The following is an 11,501-nucleotide window of genomic DNA, read 5'->3' as shown; positions in this document are numbered from 1 at the left end:
AGAAGAGAAGGAAGACGGAAGAAGAGGAAAGAAGAAGGAAGAAGAAGAAGTAGTACAAGCCACAAAAGACTTTGTGCTCCGGGGGAAGGAGTCTGATCTTCAACATCCAGTGAACACATTTGTCCTACTTCAGAGAGGGTCAGAAACTCACTCAGGGTCACAAAACTACTCAGTATCAGGGACGCGATTCTTTTTTTTGAGACGGAGTTTCGCTTTTTCGCCCAGGCTGGAGCGCAGTGGCGCCATCTCGGCTCACTGCAAGCTCCGCCTCCTGGGTTTACGCCATTCTCCTGCCTCAGCCTCCGGAGTAGCTGGGACTACAGGCGCCCGCCACCACTCTCGGCTAATTTTTGTATTTTTAGTAGAGACGGGGTTTCACCATGTTGGCCAGGCTGGTCTCAAATTCCTGACTTTGTGATTCGCCCGCCTCGGCCTCCCAAAGTGCTGGGATTACAGGCGTGAGCCACCGCATATGGCCTTTAAAAAAAATTATAAAGAAAAGAGATTTATTTGGCTCACAGTTCTGTAGTATATACAAGAAGCCCGGTGCCCTGCTTCTGATGAGGACCTCAGGAAGCTTATGATCATGGGGCAAGGGGAAGGAGATAAGGCATCACTTGGCTAGAGTGGGAAGAGGAGGGAGGGAAAGAGGTGTCAGGCTCTTTTTAACAGTCAAATGTTGTAAGAGGCTCACGCCTGTAATCCCAGCACTTTGGGAGGCTGAGGCGGGCGGATCACGAGGTCAGGAGTTCAAGACCAGCTTGGCGAACGTGGTGAAACCCCGTCTCTACTAAAAACACAAAAATTAGCCGGGCGTGGTGGTACGCGCTTGTAATCCCAGCTACTCAGGAGGCGGAGGCAGGAGAATCACTTGAAACCGGAAGTCGGAGGTTGCAGTGAGCCAAGATTGCCAACCACACTCCAGCCTGGGCGACAAGAGTGAAACTCCGTCTCCTTGCAGGAACCTGTAGAAAAGGAACTCAGTCATTACTGTGAGGACAAGGACAGCACCAAGCCATTCATGAGGGACCCACCTCCCCCACCCAAACACTTCTCACCAGGCCCCACCTCCACCCAAACGCCTCTCACCAGGCCCCGCCTCCAACACAGGATCAAATTTTTTTTTTTTATTATAATTATTTTTTTGAGACGAGTCTCACTCTGTTCCCAGGCTGGAGTGCTGCAACCTCCGCCTCCCAGGTTCAAGCAATTCTCCTGCCTCAGCCTCCTGAGTAGCTGGGATTACAGGAGCATGCCGCCATGCCCAGCTAATTTTTGTATTTTTAGTAGAGACGAGGTTTCACCATGTTGGTCAGGCTGGTCTCCGACTCCTGACCTCGTGATCCGCCCACCTCGGCTTCCCAAAGTGCTAGGATTACAGGCATGAGTGACTGCGCCCGGCTAATTTCAACATGAGGTTTGGAAAGGACAAATATCCAGACTACATCAACTGTGTTACAGAAGATTCTGTCCATCTGTAGACTAATGTAAATGTCCTTAGGATGGTTTAAGGTAGGCTAGGCTAAGCTCTGATACTTGGTAGGTTAGGTGTATTAAATGCATTTTCAACTCATGATCAAAATCTGAAACTTTTGGAATGCTTACATGATGCCACAAGTGGTAAATTCCACACAAAAATACTTAGCAAAAACTTTGTGTCATGCACAAAACTATTTAAAATATTGTACAAAGCTACGCTTGAGCCCAGGAACTCCGTGGAGCTGCCTCCATGGGAATCAACCACAGTCCCCAAAAACATCCAAGTTAGTCCTTCAGGGCTAAGCCAGTCCTGAGGGGCCAGGAAGCAGTCTATTCCCATTATACCATTTATTGAGGCTTGTGAAGTGTCATACATCCCAGGGCAGTTCCTAATCACCCTGTGTTACGACCCCTCTCCTCCCCTCCCTCCAGCCCTCTATTCAGCAGATCTTGGATGTTGTACCCTGCACTGGCTACATAATTTGCAGAGCCTGTATGAAATGAAATTGTGGGGATCTCCCTTAACAAAATTAAGAATTCAACATGAGGCCAGGACAGTGGCTCACATCCATAATCCCAGCATATTGGGAGGCCAGGGTGGGAGGTTCCCTTGAGCTCAGGAGTTTGAGACCAGCCTGGGCAACATAGTGAGACCCTATCTCTACACAGAAGAGAAAAAACAACTTAGCCAGGTGTGGTGGGGCACACCTGTGGTCCTAGCTACTAAAGAAGCTGAGGTGGGAGGACTACTTGAGGTTGAGGTGGCAGTGAGCTGTGTTCGCGCCATTGTACTCCAGCCTGGGCATCAGACTGAAACCTTTTCTCAAAAAAAAAAAAAAAAAAAAAAATCAAGGTGTTGGCAGAACATTTAGGGCCCTTCTGAGCTGAGGGTCCTGTCTGCATGGGTCCCCTGCCCTGATGGTACCCCGTCCCTGTCTCCTGTCCCTGCTCCATGGCTGCCTTATCACGCTATGGAGTCCCATTCTGAGGATGATGATTGCTTGTACCCTGTCTGAGCCACCTTGGACCACTCAGCTGTCCTCAAGGAGCCTCCTTCTGAAGCCAGAACGGTCGAATATCCTCCTGTCTTCTCTCACGGCCTCTTGCACATGACCTGGGAGTCAGTTTGCCTGCACCCACAGTGGGCTCTGCAGTACGTCTGGCTGCTGCAAGAGCTTACTTACACCAACAAGGTGAGCATGGTAGCCCCAAGGCCCTGGTCCAGTGGAGGAGCCAAGATCTGATGACCTCCAAGACCCCTCAAGCCCTGAAGTTCTATATTTAATTGAGGCTGGCATGTACTGTTACACCTATTTTCACAGATGAGTAAACAGACTCAGAGAACGTCAGTGGCTGCAGCAAGGTCATGCAGCTCACACTGCTGGTTAAGAGTTTCTTTAAAGTGCAACGTAGGAAAATGTACGACATTTATTGGTTTTACTTTTGATAATACTGGCTCATATACAGTTACCTGCTAGGGCTCTGTTAAGATCAGGACTTTTTTTTTAATAGCTTTTCTGGCTAAGTTTCAGTTTCGTTTCATTTTCCTCCTAAGTTTCAGTTCTGTTTCTCAGGATATTCTCTTTCCCTTTTTACTAGCATTATCTGATTCTGTTTGTTAGAATTGTTCCTTGGTGCCCTTTAACCTGATTAAAATGAACAGTTATTCTAAGGCAGGCATTCCCAAGCGGGGATTTTAAAGAGGTAAACTTAGTACCTTGCCAATTTATTCCAGCATTGGCAAAATGTATCTGCTTCAGGAGAGCATAAATTTGTCCAATAGCTGCCTGAGTACCTATGTGTTCGTGGCTTGATTTACCTTCTCTGTGATTCCTGGATGTTAAAAGGACACCAAGAATCTCTGACACACTGATTAGCCTACCTTGAAGGACCCAAGCCCAGTATTTCTCCCTTTGCCTGGAAAAAGGACTGATTCAGAACTTCCTCAGTTAACTCGTTTTCTGGCCATAAAGTGGAGGAAAGGAATCTATAATCCCATTTTCTTCTTTTCATTCATAGCTCATTCTCAGTTCTGCAAAAATCCAAACTGCCCCAGGGCTCATGGGACAACATAAACTAGAAAATTTGTGGGAAAGATTTAAACTAGCCACCAAATGGTTAGACACTTACCAAACCTCACAGCACTTGGTGGGTGGGGGGCAGGGGCGGGGGTGGGGAAGAGCCAACAATTTGGACAATCACAAACTTCAGACACGAAATCACTAAAATGTTTAAACTCTAAAAAATGTCTCCTTGAAACTTAAATCCTTGATGTCTCCTCCGTATTTGAAATTATATTATTTTTTCTTCAGAAATTATGCCCAATTTTGATATTTGGAAAACAGAAAAGTAGAAAGAAAAAAATATAAATGGCAATCCAGTCACTAAAACTCTTCTTAGCATTTTGATATATTCCCTCTCATTTCTTCTTTCTACTCATGTTTTTGTGTATCATTTTGACCATGTCCTATATACAATTTTACATGCTGATTGTTTCCACTTACCGTATTTCCCTGCGTTGATACAAATTTTACCAACCACATTTTTACTAGATACATAATATTCTCTCATACATATATAAAAATATATATTTATATTATTATATAATAAATTATAAATTTATATTTAAATTTAAATTGTTATATATGATAAAACATATAATTTTATATATGTATGAGAATATTATATATCTAGTAAAAATGTAGTTGGTAAAATTTGTATCAACACAGGGAACTATAAGTGAAAACAATCAGCATGTAAAATATTGTATGTGTGTGTATATATATAATGTATTTGCTCATTCTATTTTTTGGGAACAACAAAATTACTGATATCCTATTATTAACATGTTGGCATACAAAGCTTTTTACATTGTTTTTTCTGCTTTAGGATTGTTTCCTTAAGTTAAACTCCCCAAAATAGGTGCACTAAAAGGTACGAAAAGTTTTAAGATTCTTGATGCATATTGTCAGCTTAGTTTACAAAATAGTCACAACAGTTTACTTTCTAAAGAAGCCTGTTTAATGTAAACATTTCTGGTAAAATCACTACTTAAAGTTGTGTGAAGCCAATAAGCTGTTAAACGCAGCCTGTCACATACATAATTTGTACCAAAAAAGTCCTTTATTTTACCAATGCCTCTGCAAGGTCTATAGCAGTTCACTAATATGACCACATTTGAACTTTAAAACCAAGCTTTAATCAGTAATTTATTAGACACAAAGGCATAAAGAGAAGTGTGTGTGTGTGTGTGTGTGTGTGTGTGTGTGTGTGTATGGGTCCATATCCCGTAAAATACCGCATAGAAATAGTTGTTGGGGAAATCTGGTTGAACTAGGCGGTAAGTGCTACAATAGTTCAGAGGGAGATGGCACCCATGTGGACTGAAATGGTTGGGGAAGACAGGTTTTGTCTTCTGGAAGTGGTGGAACCTGACAATGAAGAATGGTGGGACTTAGATACACAGAATAGCTGAGAAGAGCCTTCTAGACCTGGAGAACAGCATTCATAAGGATGTTTATCATAGTGTTGGAAAATGATGAGACTGTGCCAAAATTTCCAAGTATTATAGACTACATTTGTAAGCTAAATTCTGATGTAATGAGCGTCACTTGAAGGCAGGAGTTGAGGCCAGCCTGGGCAACATAGAGAAAATAATAAAATAATAATAAAATAAATAATAAATTCCGATGTGCCATTTCCTGATTTGCATTCAAATAAGTCAGTCCTAGGCAGGAAGTGATGGCTCACGCCTGCAATCCCAGCACTTTGGGAGGCCAAGGTGGCCAGGAGTTTGAGACCAGCCTGGCCAACATGGTGAAGCCCCGTATCTACTAAAAATACAAAAGTTAGTTGGGCATGGTGGTGCATGCCTGTAATCCCAACTACTTGGGAGGCTGGGGCAGAATTGCTTGAACCAGTGAGCCAAGATAGCGCCACTGTACTCCAGCCTGGGCAACAGAGCGAGACCCTGTCTCAAAAGAAAAAAAAAAAAAAAAAAAAAAGAATTGTTTGTGGCTTGCATATCTAAGTATATTTAAAGAAAATTTACAAATATAATAATCATATAAATTCAGCTTTTTCTTGAACCCTTACTATGTAGAAGTCACCCTGCTAAATTTTATAAGGAATACAAGAAACAATAAGGAGGATGCACCCCCAAGTAAATCACAATTTAACTGAGAAAATATGATATACTTGTGCATCTCTGCACAATGAGAATATGTTCTGAGAAATGCATCATTACATGACTTCACTGTTGTGCAATCATCATAGAGTATACTTATACAAACCTAGGTAATATAGCCTGTACACACAACAGTACATGTTACTGTACTGAATACTGTAGGCTACTGTAACACAGTGGTAAGTATGTGTGTATATAAATATATCTAAACAAAGTAATATAATCTTATGGGACCACCATCACATAAGCAGTGGTCGTTAACCGAAACATTGTTATACAGTGCATGACTGCATAGAATCACGTATCTACCAGTGCAAAATTATTTGGCACAACTTTTACATAGCTTCTATTATCTAATCAGTGTCTTACAAAGAGTGGGCGCTCAATATTTATTTTCGAAATGAATGAAGGAAGAAGAAGACCATTTCCAGGTGGAAGAGCCAGGAGAGAGTCCCAGAACCAGTGGTGACTCAAGCTGGGTTCTCAAGCGTGGTTAAGATTTAGAAGAATTGGGAAGAGATGAGAAACACTGCAGACAAGAAATGCAACAGAAACGTAAAGTATCTATTCTTGGCAAGTGAGATAAACATGTTCTCTGATTGCTAAAAATTAACTTTCCAAAATAGATAAATGTGTTATAACCAGGCACACAGCATAAAATAGCATACACATAGCATAACATGAGCCTACACAGACACATAGCAAAAAGTTAACAGTGCCCTCCAACGAGAGATAATTTTAGGACAAGACAAAAAATATATTCTAAAAGACAGCATTGAAAAGTAAATAAATTATATTCCAAAGAAAAAAATAAAGAAAGATGTAAAAGATTTTCCCCAATCTTAATGCTTTAAACTGGAATAGTAAGGGATGGAAAATATACCATTTCCTGAAATATCTAAGAGATCTTAGTGATTGGGATCAATAGTAGCAAAACATTGGTGGATGCCAATTCTCTCCTGTGTAAAAGGTATGTGAGTTCAGTTCTGTGATTGCACAACGGTAAAGGTATTGCAAGCGTTCACAGATCACTTACTCTGCACATAATACCTTTGCCCCAAATAACCCTCTGCACCATTTTTTTTTTTTCCCACTGAAAACTTTTTATTGGTCTTTTTGGATAGAAACGGGAATTTATTTGCCAGGAAGGATGATCCCATCATACTTCTGCTGGAACCAGTGCATCGCCTCCTCTTTGCTGATTCTGTTTGGCCCCAGTGCAGCCTGTCCTGCACTTCTTGTCTGCAATGCTGAAACCTGGCCTACCCAGCACCACATAGAAGTCCAGGCCGTAGATACCAATGCTTGGGTCATACTTGATGCCCAGATCGATGTGTTCCTGGATCCCAAAACCAAAGTTTCCAGTATCTGAGAAGTTGTTTTTTCTTAACTCATACTCCCGCACCTTTAGACCCTTCTCCAAGATTTCTTCTGCCTTGGCCCCTCGAACTGTGCAGTGGACAGCAATCTTTTCATTTCTCCGGATGCCAAAGGATCTGACAGTGTATCTAGCTTTGGAAAACACAGGGGTCTGCCCTGTGAGCTGCTCCAAAACCTTGGCTGCTCAGGTCAGTCTGTCTCCACTCTTCCCAACACAGATGTTGAGACAGAGCTTGCGGATGCGAAGTTCCTGCATGGGGTTCTCCTTTTCACCTTGATCCTGTGCCATGATGGAGTGCAGGAAGAGAGCCTCTGCACCATTTATACAGTAAAAGAATTACAACCATTATTTTAGTAACTAGTCCCTAAAACATAAAGGCTTTCCTTCCTCTTTCAAGAATTCTAAACCATGAGATATGTACTGTACATATTGAACACATATGAAGAGATGAGAACACATGTGAAGATGCAGAACACATGTAGAGTTATAATTTTTTCTCTCTTCAAAGCATTTGTATTTTTTGAATGAAAGAGGGCCCAATCATTACTTAATCCAAATCCTGAAACCTGTAGGTAGATATACAATAACTAAGGCATAAAGAATAGCAGATCTATTCACTGATTGGGATTTGAAAACAAAAAAAAAGAACAGGAGACAGGGAAAGTGTTTACCATGAGTTGTGGTAAATGAATCTATAATATTACAAGGTTTCTACATTTTGCATAAAGTGGAAACAACATTAACTAAGGTTGCTGTGAAAAGTTAAGAATGTCTATTGCATCCCTACAGAAACCACTTACAAAAAAAAAAAATAGAGGGGAAAGATTGCCAGAATGACTGAGGAAGCATGGCAAATCCTTTCCCCAAAAAGCAATGATAAAATTCGACAAAATTATCAAAAACAACCATTTCGGTACACTGTAAATTGACCAAAGTCATACAACAACTTGAAAGGAAATTATTTTAAAAAAAATTACTAAACTTTAGTGAGCTCAGTGGAGGTCTGTGGTGTTTTACCCTGGGGCTGTTCCTATCCACCCTTTTCCCATAGCTCCATAGTGTGGTAGTTCTACCAAGGCAGAGCAGACCCTGAGAGGTAGCTGACAGAAGGGGCTGAACTCCTTTGGACCAGAGCTTGAAATAAACCTATGCCCAGGAGCACTGTCAAAAACAATAGGGATCTCGGTGGTAAACAATCAGGGAAGTCCAGTATTGCAGCTAGCCTGAGGTTGCAACACTGTTTGGGATAAACAACATACCAGCAGACCAACCAGAAGTTTACCAGTGTGATCTGGAGACTGAGACAGCCACAGTAGGCACTGATAAGCTCTCACATATCCCTGGGGGTCTGGAAGACTGCCTGCCTATGCATAATTGTGCATATGCTCAGGAGAGGCCAGAGATGGCTTTAGCTAGCTATGTAGCTGACTGAGTATGAGGCTTTATGACACAGATACTAAAATCAGCGCAGACTTGGCCCGGCATGGTGGCTCATGCCTGTAATTCCAGCGTTTAGGGAGGCCAAGGCAGGAGGATCATTTGAAGTCAGGAGTTTGAGACCAGCCTGGCCAACACGGTGACACCCCGTTTCTACTAAAAATACAAAAAGAAAATAATAATAATAGCTCAGGCGTGGTGGCATGCACCTGTAATCCCAGCTACTCAGGACGCTTAGGCAGGAGGATCACTTGAATCTAGGAGGTGAAGGCTGCAGTGAGCCAAGACCATGCCACTGCACTTCAGCCTGGGTGACAGAGTGAGACTCTGTCTCAAAAAAATAAAAAATAAATAAAAGCAGGGTAGACTTGTAAACTGCCTGTACACTGCATGTGATCTTCACCTAAACACAAAATATGTCAGTTAAAAAGTAGAAGCTTTATTAGATCAAGGTGTTCAAGCACAACTTCTGACCACTCACTGGTTGACCAGTAAGCTATGATGGCCCAGGGCAACCCCTAGGAAATTAGGCATAAAGTGACAACAACGGTAACAACAATAATAATAACAACCGAGCAGAAACATAAGCTGCTGCATGTTGTGAGGGAGCCAGATTCCACAGAATTAGTTCATGCAAATCACTAAACAAACAAGCAAAACAGAAACCAGAACAACCTGCAGTTGAGGGGGACCAGAATTCAAACTTGGTATAGTACATTGTCTAAAATGTTCAGTTTTCAACAACAATTATGACATGCAACGAAACAGTAAGTATAACTCATACACAATGGAAGGGGATGGAAGCAGTCAATAAAGACCATCTCTGAGGGGGGCCAGATGTTAGATTTAGTAGACAAAGACTAAATACATTCAAAGAACTAAAGAAAATCATGTTTAAATAATTAAATGAAAGGATGACAGCAATATTTCATCAAATGGAGAATACTGATGAAAAGAGAGAAATTATAAAAAAGAACCCAATGGAAATTCTGAAGTTAAAAAGTACAATAATTGGAATGAAAAATTTATGGTTCAATAGGTTTGAGATAGCAGAAGAAGAATCTATGAACTTGGAAGTAGATTCAATCTGAAGAAAAGAAGAAAAAGAACAACAAAATGAACAGAGCTTCACAGACCTGAAGGACACCATGTATATAATGACAGTACCAGGATGAGAAGAAAGGTGCAGAGAAAATATTTGAAGAAATAATGCCCCAAACTTATCAATTTGTGAAGAACCCAATCTACATATTCAAGCAGTTCAACTAATTCCAAACAGAATAACCACTGACATATCATGGATAAGTCGTAGTGAAATTGTTGAAAGCCAAAGATCAGGACTGCCTCTGCCATCACTACTTTGAAACTCTTAATTTCTGAACAAACGACCTCACATTTTCATCTTCACTGGGTTCTGCCAAAGACAAAGAGAACATCATGAAAGCATGAAGACAAAAATAACTCATTATATACAAGGGAAACCACAATTATGTTAACAACTGAATTTTCATCAGAGTAAAGGCCAGAAGACAGTGGGATGACATATTATAAGAACTAAAGGAAAAAAGAAAAAAACCTGTCAACCTAGAATTCTATATTCAGCAAAACTCTTCTTTGGAAATAAAGGCCAAATAAAGATATTCCAAAAAACTAAACAAACAAACAAACAAAAAAGACTGAGATAATGTGTTCCTAGCTGACTTGCCTTATGAGAAATACTAAAGGAGTCCTTGAGGATGAAGGAAAATGACAGCAGATGGTAACTCAAGTTCACATAAAGAAATAGGGCAGTCTCAAAGGTAGTTTATGTAAGTATTAAATATATGTAACAATGAAAGACAGTATAAATATCTTTCTTTTTTCTTTTTCTTTTAGATATAGATCTCATTCTGTCACCCAGGCTGTAGTGCAGTGCTGTGATCATAGCTCACTTGCAACCTCAAACTCCTGGCCTCAAACCATCCTCCCACTTCAATCTCCCGAGTAGCTAGGCATGCACCAACCCACCTAGCTAACTTTTTAAAAAATTTCTGTAGAGACAATGTCTCATCATGTTGCCCAGAATGGTCTCAAATTCCTGGCCTCAAGTGATCCTCCTCCTTTGGCTTCCCAAAGTGGTAGGATTAAGCGTGTGAGTCATTGGGCCCAGACTGGTTTTTTTCTTAATTGAAAATGAAACCATATGAAGTAATTATAAAGCTGTATTGTTGAGCTTATAAATTATAAAGATGTGATATGGATAACTATAATAACACAAAAAAGGAAGGCGAGAATTAAGCTATAGAACAAGGAAATGTTCCAAAGAGTAACTCTGATCTACAAGAAGAAATGAAGAGCAACAAAAATGGTAAATAGTTACAGATTTCAATATTTCAGTCTCAATGTTTGATAAAAACAACTAGATAGAAAATCAGCAGGGACACAGAAGACTAGAGCAACACTAGCAACCAACTTGATCTAACTGATACCTATAGAACACTCCACGCAACAACAGCAGAATTCTTTTTAAGCACATATGGAACATTCTATAGGACACACCATAAGCTAGGCCATAAAGCAAGTCCAAATGAATTTTTAAAAACAGATGACTGAAATATTACAAAGTTTATTTTCTGACCACAGTGGAATTAAATGAGAAATCAACAACATTAGAAAATTTAGGGAATTTACAAATATTTAAAAATTAAACAGCACAGTTCTAAATAAGCCAAGAAAAAAGCACAAGGAAAATTGGAAAATATTTTTAATGGAAGAGAAAAAAAAAACTATCAAAATATATGGGATGCAGCTAAAGCAGGATATATAGGAAAAATGTATACCTGTAATCACACCTTGAATAGAAAAGAATAATCTCAAATCAATAACCTAAACTTCCACCTTAATGAACTAGAAAAAAGTAACCAAACTCAAAGCAATCAGAAAGAAGAAAATCATAAAGATCAGAGAGGAAATCAATGAAATAGGAAACAGAAAAGCAATAAGAAAAATCAATTTAATTAAAAGTTGATTCTTTGAAAT

General features: G+C 40.2%; 1 pseudogene across 1 annotated transcript; it reads right to left on the bottom strand.

Annotated features, from left to right (window-relative positions):
• Nucleotides 1-6,763: 6,763 nt before the first annotated feature.
• On the bottom strand, nt 6,764-7,349 carry LOC111528453 (annotated as a pseudogene). Its single transcript, XR_002726983.1, has one exon. The product of XR_002726983.1 is annotated as a 60S ribosomal protein L11-like (transcript).
• Nucleotides 7,350-11,501: the final 4,152 nt, after the last annotated feature.

The sequence above is a fragment of the Piliocolobus tephrosceles genome, chromosome 18 (genome assembly GCF_002776525.5).
Source record: "Piliocolobus tephrosceles isolate RC106 chromosome 18, ASM277652v3, whole genome shotgun sequence".
NCBI lineage: Eukaryota > Metazoa > Chordata > Mammalia > Primates > Cercopithecidae > Piliocolobus > Piliocolobus tephrosceles.
This window is presented reverse-complemented; position numbering and strand designations above follow the sequence as displayed.